At 49.5% G+C, this 10,756-nt stretch overlaps 1 protein-coding gene across 1 annotated transcript in view; it reads right to left on the minus strand.

The window, feature by feature from the left end:
- Positions 1-3,716, minus strand: part of NRTN (neurturin) — a 138,134-nt gene extending 134,418 nt beyond the window's left edge. Inside the window, exon 1 of the mRNA XM_085637906.1 lies at positions 1,755-3,716. The gene's annotated coding sequence lies outside the window, so the exon portion shown is untranslated. The remainder of the gene's footprint in view (positions 1-1,754) is intronic.
- Between the last annotated feature and the right edge of the window lie 7,040 nt (positions 3,717-10,756).

The following is a 10,756-nucleotide window of genomic DNA, read 5'->3' on the forward strand; positions in this document are numbered from 1 at the left end:
ACGCCCCCTTACGAAACGCCCGCCATAATAGCCCTGTTTCACGATTCCGCTTCTAATACAGCGCGGAGAGCCCGGACAGGCGACGTGCCCTGTGCCCCTGGGCACACCGCTTGCCCACTGGCACTCGGGTCGGTGGGTGGTGGGGTAAACGCCAAATTACGCACCCTTCTTTCCACCCACGACGTACGAAAGTACTAGTTTAAAAAGAATTACACACCTGGTTTCTGTGTGTAACATAACCCAGCTAAAGAGTTTGCAATTTTTAGCAATTACACTTAATGGCGTTAATAATAATTATTTGATTAACACTAACAGTAAAATTATATTTTGGACATTATTAATTACTGTATTATTACCATATAATGACTAGTACTACCACCTCACGTCCAAGCGCTCGGAAATAATGGAGAGGGTCAGGCACGGCCGCTGTAAATATACGATTTTGCAACTGAAGCCAGACATAATTATGAATTTACCACGCATGCCACATATAAAACGCTCTGCCGCATAATTTTCCAGATTGCACTAAAATAAAATCGTCTCGGAGGCATAAAATGTTACCTAAAAGTGAGGCGTTTGGTGTCGCACAGTGGCACATTGTTTCCAAAGGGGAAACTGGTTCCCTTTCAGGTGCCAGGGGCTGTAGGAAGGTAGTAAACTGGCCCTAACAGGTAAAACTTTCGCCCAGATGGTGTTAATGTGTGCTTAGGTGACAGAATAATGAAAACGCACTGTCACAGATTGCGCTGTGCCGCATTATCCTGCACAATGACACGTTAATGAAGGAAAAAAACATAGAAACGGAATGTGAGGGTCTGGTTTTAATATAAATCGAGCAAAGTTTGATAAAGCGAGATTCGCCCTAGGGCAGGACAGCCCGTGCTGTTCACACATACACGGATTTTCCACTGAAATGGACGCTGTGCCCTAAAAGTGTAGGCATATTCATAAACCGTGATGCGCAATCAGGGGGGTTAGTGGTTAAGTGAAGGAGACACCATTATTTACAAACATCATTTGGGTTTTTCTGGAGGAAAAGAGCCCTTGGACTCTGGAGGCTCCGAGCCACAAGAAAAGAGCGGCAGTTGGGCGCTTGGCGTCTTTGGGGCGCTGATAACCTCTAGGCGCTTTCCACGTTAGAAATAGGAAGCCGCAGAGAGGAATGCCCGAAGGGGCAAACCATTCCACGTCTGCCTACAGAGCCACGCGACTTGGAATCTTCTAATCCCGGCTACGTCACTGACCACATTGTGTGAGCTTCCTCGCTTTTTGTCTGGCACGCTGTGGAAGCTAAATGAACGCTGCATGCCCCGTATGAAAATATGCCCTATATGACAATTGCTGGATTTATAAATCCTGAGTTTGTAGGAAGACGAGTTTATCAGATTTCATAAATTCAAGCGGTAACTTTGAAATGGCAAGTTTTCTAGCTAAAGAATGAAACAGAACAGAACACAACGATTAAACATATATTCGAGTTTGGCGAAGTTGCCAACAATGTAACTTGAAGATCAAGGTTCTAATCTTGGATTCTCCAGTTGAACACATTACATTGTGTGATCCTCAGCATCCTTTCTTTTCCAAGAGCCGGGCTGGGTACCAGTTCAAGGCGCTATATCTACAAACGGTACATTTCCTGAAATGCCATGAAACCTGAAGATTCGAAGAAGCGCCTAGTGAAGCCCATCGCGCATCAGGCTTCAATTATTCAATAATCAATGAAAGAAAGTGGTATTTAGAAGCGACACACCCACCTTTAGCCCGGGAGTCGTCTTCTGCGTGGGTCCAGGTGCGGGAAGCAGCGTTGGCGCTCGTGCGTCAGTGGCGGCAGCAGACAGGGGTGCCTCGGCTGGCCCATGCCACCCATCGGGTGGGCACAGGACCCCGCTCCTCGGGGGTGACGTGCGGATCAGCCCTTCAGTCCAGAGCCTCTGCCCCCCAGCAGCGGGTCCTCCTCAGCGCTGGCCCTCATGGTCGCCAGGTGCCCCACACCCGGCCTCCGGGCACTGCATGCAGCCAGCATGGGAAGGACCCCACAGATCACAGCCCCCTCGGGGGACCCCCGTGCCAGGACCTCCCAGGGCTGCACCGAGGCTTACATTAAACTGTGCTCCTTTGGGGAGATCGCGTTCCACCTGTTTGGAGGTGACCTGCCTGCTCTGGTCCCTGCACCCGCACGTGTTCTAGGTGGCTCGTGCGTCCAATTGTTTTTAGATCCAAACTCCTACTTATGGTGGAAAATCCAAATATTGCTTTTTTGGTTTCAAGCTCCCAGATTTCTTGGTCTGGATATCTCCTCTCCCATCCACTGATAGCACATCAAAACCTCATCTAATCTAGAACCCCCCACGTGCAGAATTCTGAAACTGACGAGCCTGACTGGTTAACGCTCCGAATCAGAATGCTGGTGCAGCAAGGTTCTGATATCACATTGCAGACTTTATTGAGAGTTCGACTCTCGAATTCCCAGTCCTACAGGAACGTTCTAGACTCATTACCTAACTCTAGAGTGAGATACAATCTAGGCTCTCCTGCAAAGTTCCTTAGCAAGAATTCCCATCACTGCAATGTTCTGGTGCCCAGTTTCGTGTTCTGCTGCAGGATTGTAATTCCCAATCGCTGACAATGGTCTCCACTACTCCTAAGGGATTCTCGAAACCACGGTTCTAATGTCGATTTCCCGTCGTCCCTGCAAGGTTCTAACTTCGAACTCTGAGCTTTCCTCAAGCTTCCAAATCAGAGTGCTGACACAGTCAATAGTCTTCAGTGTCCCTAAGGAATGCCTCTGGACGCAAAGGTCATAAGGCGGATTTCATCTCATGGTTTCAACGTTCTAATATCGAATCCAGAGCTCTCGCAGGGTTCCAATGCAGAATGCTAACGCTGACCAATGAGATTCAATGTTCCTAAGGCGCGCTTCCGGAATCCAAGGGTCTAATGCGGAATTCCTCTCACTGCTTCAATGAGTTTGGAGCTCTGCAAGGGTTCTGTGCAGAATGCCAACCAGGGCAATGTTCTTCATCGGTTCTGGAAATCGAGGTCTAATGACCAGCTCCAGCAGGTTTCGAATATTGAATTCCAAGTTCTCCGGCTGGTTCTAATGACCCCACTAATATTGGCAATGGTCTACTGCGTTCTTAAGGGGTCCTTCTGGAAGCCGGGTTCTAGAGCCGAATTCCCATGAGTGCTGCAATGCTAACACTGACAGGGGTTTCCATCGATCCTAAGGGATCCCATGCGCGCCGATCGCCTTGCCAAGGATCTAAACTCGCTCGAGGGCTGGGGATGAGGCAGGGGGTGTGATCCTGCGTGGACGCACCTGGAACCCCCTCTGGCGGCCACACCTCTTAGGGTTTCCCTTCTCCGGATGAAGGTGCAGGGGTCTCAGGGCGCCCAGGATATAGAGGGGGAAACCCCGGGGGAGTCCCTGACAGCTCCCCTGCTGCGTCTTGCCTCAGTGCACCCAGATCCCTGCCCAGGCACAGCAAGATCCCTGCCCCAGCACAGCAAGATCTCTGCCCCAGCACTCTCGCAGCAGTCCTGACAGGGTCCTCCTCTCTGCTCAGACCGCAGTAGCTTTCCTGGAAGGGGTGCCCGGCACTTTCTCCGGCCTGTTTTCTCCTGGAAGGAGGGGCGGGCGCAGGAGATCGTGTGAAAGATTTCCTGCTGCAGGATAATTGCTCACGAGGAGCGTCCCCGCCGCCTCTTCTCTGCCCGGACTCTCCTGTGCGAGGCTCCTCCCCGTCCATCCGGGGCTCGGATTACCGGGGCAGGCGGTGTCTTCTCTCTAATGCGGCTCAGACAGGGCGCCCTGCTTACCGTGCAGGCGGCGGCCAGGTGAAAGGCGGAGCAGGAAGGAAGCGCTACATGGACCGCGCTCTTACATAACGCACCCACCCCTCAGATAAGGAAGACCCCTTCACACATCTATAATACTCTAACCACGAGATTTTCAACGTTGGCATTATTTAGCTCTATTGCCGACCCCGGGAGGATGACAGGCGAAGCCATTCTTGACCTAACTTGAAATGCAGACGTGCTACGCTCTGCCACGATCTCTTTAACCTTCTGAGCTGTAGTCCCTATCAAAGAAATACACGACGAAAGGTGATTAGAAGTAACAGGAAGGCGGGGTGTCAGATTTTCAACATTTACGTAACAGAAGAGACGCATTTAATTGCCTCCTTGGAGGTTAATAAGCAGCGGCACAAGTAGCAGAACTGAAACCAATCGCATTCATTTTAAAGACATTCCATGGATGACAGAATATTTGGCCATATAGTTGCCAATTAGTCCCATATCTCTGCAGCCGGCTCCCCCCCCCCCCCCACCCCCACTAACTACTTTATGTGCCTGCCCCCGTGGCTGGAGACAAAACACCACCAGCTCGTTACCAAGTTGAACAAGGGTGATTTGGGGTCAGACGGATGCGCGAAAGGCCACCTTCTCAGCCGTACCCTCTGTAAATTGTATTTAAAATTGGGTTTTTTCAGGGACATTGTACATCACTGATAAAACATTGTAACATATATTAGAAAACATACGTTCACAATGATGAGTAACACAATCTTATCAGCCGAGCTGACGGCTGGTTTCCAAATTCTTTGCTTGGTCAGTAGGATGATGATGGGGGTGGGGGGGGGGGGGGGCTTCATATTTCCCATCAATCACGCTGCGACATCTTGTTATAGCACAATATATGGGAAGCAGGACATGAGGGGGAAAGGTGGGGGGTTAAGGGGTAGTGGAAGGAGATAAGAGGACGGATTTTTTCCGGGTACTTAAAACGCAATATTTTTTAAACACATCAAAATTTTAAGGCCTTCAAACACAGACGATAGAGTGAGTGTTTTTGTCAGTGTGGGCAGGTAAAAATGCAGGGAGAAATCCGACAGACACTTCGCATTATCCGACTGAAAGCACTTGAAGCCTGCTATTTACTACAGCATATATTTTTTGGGGGGTGTAACACGCCAACACCCCCCCCCCCCCCCCCCGGATCTATGCCTCTGAGGATCATCTTTAGCCTTAGAAATCATCCACCATCCACCATCCACCATCTGAGGGCCCAGCCCGAGTCTGAGCGCTCGTCTGCAGCCTTCCAAAGGCGCCCAACCCCTATCTGAGGGGCGGGCAGCATCTGATAATGCACCTGTCCAGCCCCTGAGACACCCACGTCAGCATCTTAGGGCACCTACCATGCCCTCACCTCGCGTCCTGTCGTCAGATGGCTTCTGTGGCGAATGCTGGAAACGGCTCATGCCTAGACTCAGAGACCCCGTTCAGCTTTCTGGGGGCGCCCACCCGGCTTACGTAACCTCTTTCTGGACCTTCTAAGCTCTCATGTCCAGCCGGCTGAGGGCTCCTGTCCGGACTGTTGAGGGTTCCTATCCAAACTCTGTAACCTCATCCTTCCAAAGGCTCATGTCCAGCCAGCTGAGGGCTCCTATCCGGACTGTTGAGGGTTCCTGTCCGGCCTCCATAACTTCAGTCTTCTACAGACGTATGTCCAGCCAGCTGAGGACTCCCGTTCTTACTGTTGAGGGCTCCTACCCGGCCTCCGTAACCTCATCCGTCTAAAGACTCATGTTTAGACTGATGAGGGCTCCTGTCCTGATTGTTGAGGGCTCCTGAAACCTCCTTCTTCTGAAGACTCCTGTCCAGTGAGGTGAGAGCTCCTGCCCGGACTGATGAGAGCTCCTACCCAGCATCCGTAACCTCATCGTTTGAAAGACTCATGTCCAGCTTGCTGAGGGTTCCTGTCCTGACTGTTGAGGGCTCCTATCCGGCCACAGTAACCTCATTCTTCTAAAGACTCTTTCCCAGCCAACTGAGGGCTCCTGTCCTGACTGTTGAGAGCTCCTGTAACCTCATCCTTCTAAAGACTCCTGTCCAGCAAGCTGAGGGCTCCTAAACTGACTGTTGAGGGTTCTTGTCCAGCCTCCGTTACCTCATCCTTCTAAAAACTCATGTCAGATCAGTTGAGGGCTCCTCTCCTGAATGCTGAGGGCTCCAGAAACCTCATGCTTCTGAAAACTACTGTCCAGTCAGCTGAGGGTTCCTGTCCTGACTGTTGAGGGCTCCTACCAGGCCTCCATAACCCCATCTATCTAAAGACTCATGTCAAGCCATTTGAGGGCTCCTGTCCTGAATGCTGAGGGCTCCAGAAACCTTATCCTGCTAAAGACTCCTGTCCAGCAAGCTGAGGGTTCCTGTCCTGACTGTTGAGGGTTCTTGTCCAGCCTCCGTAACCTCATCCTTCTAAAGACTCATGTCAGATCAGTGGAGGGCTCCTCTCTTGAATGCTGAGGGCTCCAGAAACCTCATGCTTCTGAAAACTACTGTCCAGTCAGCTGAGGGTTCCTGTCCTGACTGTTGAGGGCTCCTACCCGGCCTCCGTAACCTCATCCTTCTAAAGGCTCATGTCAGGCCAGTTGAGGGCTCCTCTCTTGAATGCTGAGGGCTCCAGAAACCTCATCCTTCTGAAAACTACTGTCCAGCCAGCTGAGGGTTCCTGTCCTGACTGTTGAGGGGTCTTGTCCGGCCTCCGTACCCTCATCCTTCTAAAGACTCATGTCAGGCCAGTCGAGGGCTCTTATCCTGAATGCTGAGGGCTCCAGAAACCTCATCCTTCTGAAAACTACTGTCCAGCCAGCTGAGGGTTCCTGTCCTGACTGTTGAGGGCTCCTACCTGGCCTCCATAACCCCATCTATCTAAAGACTCATGTCAAGCCATTTGAGGGCTCCTGTCCTGAATGCTGAGGGCTCCAGAAACCTTATCCTGCTAAAGACTCCTGTCCGGCTAGCTGAGGGTTCCTGTTCTGGTTGTCGAGGGCTCTTGTCCGGCCTCAGTAACCTCATCCTTCTAAAGCCTCCTGTCCAGCCGACTGATGGCTCCTGTCCTGACAGCTCCTACCCAGTCACCGAAAGGTTCATCGCTGTCCACTGGCTCATGTCCAGCCGGCTTCTCTCTGATCACTGAGGGCTCCTTTCCAGTTCTACTGGGGATCCAGTCAACTTCATCTCAAACCTCCCTGGGTGGATTAGGATCTGTCAGCTTCTTGAACCCTTTATTTCTGTTGCCTATTTATCTGGCTTGTCTATCTTTGGCCTCACCATGGAATTGTATGTGGGGGTCCTTATCCAGACACTGTATGTGGGGTGGGTTTCATGTCTGTGGGAGTTGGAGTAATGTGATTCATCGGGGTGATTGCCTTTTCTTCAATTAAATGTAGAATACATTATTGAATTCATGTTACCCTTTTGCGGTATTTCTTAATCTAATCTTTGGTGTTCCTTCTTGCGATCATTTTAGACATCAATGTCATTTTTTTGTCTCTTTCTTTGATCTTAGCATCGAATGTCCAGACGTGTTACTTCATTATTAAAAGTGCAATCCGGCTGATGAGCCCATAACAAGGACAAAACCGGTCCCAGGATGCTTGGGTTCTGGATCAGGAAGGACCCGGTCTTGCCTGGCAGCTCAGCCTGAACGGATCCCATTGGAGCAGGATCGAGACTGATTTGCATATGGCTGGGTCCAAACTGAGGTGGCGTGGCATGGATTAGGATGTGGCCTGAGGAATTACCAGAGGCTGAGATTAATTCAAGCATTCCACCCATCACCGTCTTGCATACTTTATATTACACAGGCGGCAAGATGAGTTTGTTGACCGGTTAAATAAATCTCTCTTAGCAGCTGTAATTTAATTTCACAGCTGCTTGAATATTGGCCCTGCAAACATTAATATACACAAAATCATAGAAAAAACAACTGATGTGAAACAACTACAAGATAAGGTAAGCACAGAAAAGTACATGTTATTCACTCATTAGATGTTTCTCACCATACACATAGAACTTCTCAAAATGATCTTAAAGTTTATTTTTCTTGTGATTGTTCTGTACAATAGTTTCTTTATTTCATCAGTGCAACTATCAAAATGGTAACTACAAATAAATTTCAGGTAAGACAACATGGACCGCCTTACAGCCACGGTGTGAACTGTAAATAGGAAGCCAACACTGCGGGTACACTTCAACACCTAGCGCTGAATACACTAACACCGCCTCTAAAAGAGGGACGGTGACTCACCTCACACAGTATCCACCAAAAAGTACATTATATTTCACCAAGACTTGCACAATCGAAGGGACCTCGCATGTAGTATTATGTTGCAAACTCAGATAAATAATATGGATAAAAGCTGTAAAAAGCATAAAATTGGGCAGACTTTAAAAATTTGCACAATTCTACTTTATAGGTGATTCAAATTAATAGTCAATACTTTATACCTTCTAATGATATCTTTAATGTATGTGTGGTTCACAATAGAGCATGTCATTCAGAGCAACAGAGCGCATTCACACATTTGATTACTACAGTGCAAGGGCCCAAGCCCCTTTTTTTGCACAGTACATCAAAAGACACACAAGATAAACACAGTTTACTGCCTACAATCTTGCATGTTACAGTGACTTTAACTTCACAAGTTAAAAAAGTAACAAAATTTGGTTGGATGAGTGAGCTGTTTCTCCCATCGTTTATTTCTGGCCCCAAGGCCCAAAGATGACTTGCGTACCAAAAGATTTTGAATGGCTTGCCTCAACAGAGCAAACTCTGTTGTACCACCAATGCAGGATGGAGAATCAGTGGCAAAAAGAACAGAGGCCAACGACGGACTTATCCAATCCGCACCTCACGCTAGTTTCGTTTTTTGTAAACTGTCCTGCGCACACTCCGGCATCCGACGTTGTACGAGGCCCCTGTTCTCCAGATCCTCAATCCACAAAGCAATGCGGGGTGGTCCAGGTGATGAAGTCAAGGTAGACGTAGTAATTTTTCAAAAACCTTTATTTATGTTCTCGCTACGATGACCGACCGTGTACTGGTAGCTCCTTGGGCGCCATGATGTTATGAGGCATTATTTCTCATTTGATGCTTTGAATGACGACTTTGTGAGGCACTACACCTCGTTGACGCTTTGGTTCTAATATATCATTATTTGTTCCTATATGAACTGCGATTGCTTCATAAGCCCTGACGAAGTTCCCGCGCTTGGGAACGAGATGCGTTGGCTGAGCTGTTTTGTTGTAATAAGAAATTACACATGAAAATAAAGAACATAAATAATGTTTTTTGAAAAACGACTACGTCTACCTTGACTTCATCCCCTGGCGCACCCCGTATTGCCTTATAGAGAATCAGTGGCGTTTAGCATGTACCGAGGGTGGGGGCACAACAACAAAAAAATAATGATGAAATAAACGTACCTTCCTTTCTTCGGAGCGCGACATCCTCCTCCCTCGGTTGTCTTCAGGAAGCTCCAGATGCAGGAAACTGCACAACCCAATCCTGGAGCTGCTTTTACAGCATGAAAGCAGTGCCAGGATTGGATAGAGCCGGCTCTTCCAGCGCTCCTAAGAGCACTGGAGGCCTGCGCTTTCTCTTACCTAGCTGTCTTGGACAGCTAGGTTAGAGAACTTCAAAATGCGCATGTCTGGCTGGCCGTCCGAAGATGGCCAGCCAAAGGGACGCTCACCACCCATTTTTATACAGCCAAAGGGACAGGCACATTTTAAAGTGCACAGCTCTCTGCTGCTACTCGACAGCGCTAGCCGAACCCCGTCCTGACACTTAGGGGGCTATTAGTATGTCTGGCGGATCGCCACCGCCCGCATGGCGGTGGCGATCCGCCCGACATAATCCCCCACCCACCTCCCATTTCTCCCCTGACATATTATGATGGCGGGGGTACCGCGGTGGACGGGAAGACCGTCCGCTGCTTTTCTGCCCAGTCGATGAGTCAACCGGGCGGAAAAGGGTTGCATATGGTGGCGGTGTCTGCTAGACACCGCCATCCATATTACTATGGCAGCGGGAAGCAGCCTTTCGGAAAGGAATGCAGTCTTCTCAGTTGGGGGCCCGTTGCGGGCCCCCAGAGTGTTGGGGGGTAGGGGGTGCACATGGGGGTACCGAAGGTACCCCCCTGCATTTACATGCACAAGGTAGCAGACACCGCGCGGTGCCTGCCACGTTGTGCATGCAAATGCGCGACATGCATATATTGCATTGTGGCGGGTGCTGCTTCCAGCACCGCTTGCCACAATGCAATGTATGCAGGATGCTACCGCCGCGGTGGCATCCTAATTGCCGGTGCAGGACCGCCGCACCACTGGCGCCCAGTTCCAGCACCATCCTAATTGGCCCCTTAGTTCATGATGGGTTGCCGAAAAATAAAATGGTAATAAATAAACTTTATTAACGTTTTCTTTTTCCGTTCTGGGGACTGTAGGGCGATGCTTCTCCGCTCAAATGGAGGAGCCCTGGAATCAGGACAACCGTATGATAAAATTAAAAAAAAATGATTTTGCTACTGAAACAGGGTATTGTCTTTTTAGCTGGCTGAGCTGTGGATTTGGCTAGTCTGAATAATTATAGCAACTTGTCAGTATTTCACCTCAAAATCGACTCCTGGATATTGCGCTACAAGAATATCCCGACTAAAATATCAAGGCCCAAAGTATCGAGAGATGCGTGTATAGAGGTCGAGTGGAGTTAAGAATGGTAAATCTCGGGGAGGAGCCTAGCGCTTGACCAAGATGGCCGCGTGAGCTCCGAGCTCCCGAGACCCTCGCGCCCTCCGTCGACTATCCTGTCTCTAATCCTGTCGGTATGCATGGCATCGTGTGTATGACCTGTCAGGGAGGCGATTGATGCTGCCCGCGGTCGGGTCGCCCACCGGGAACCGGACTT

Source organism: Triturus cristatus, chromosome 12, assembly GCF_964204655.1.
Source record: "Triturus cristatus chromosome 12, aTriCri1.1, whole genome shotgun sequence".
NCBI classification, from domain to species: Eukaryota; Metazoa; Chordata; class Amphibia; order Caudata; family Salamandridae; genus Triturus; species Triturus cristatus.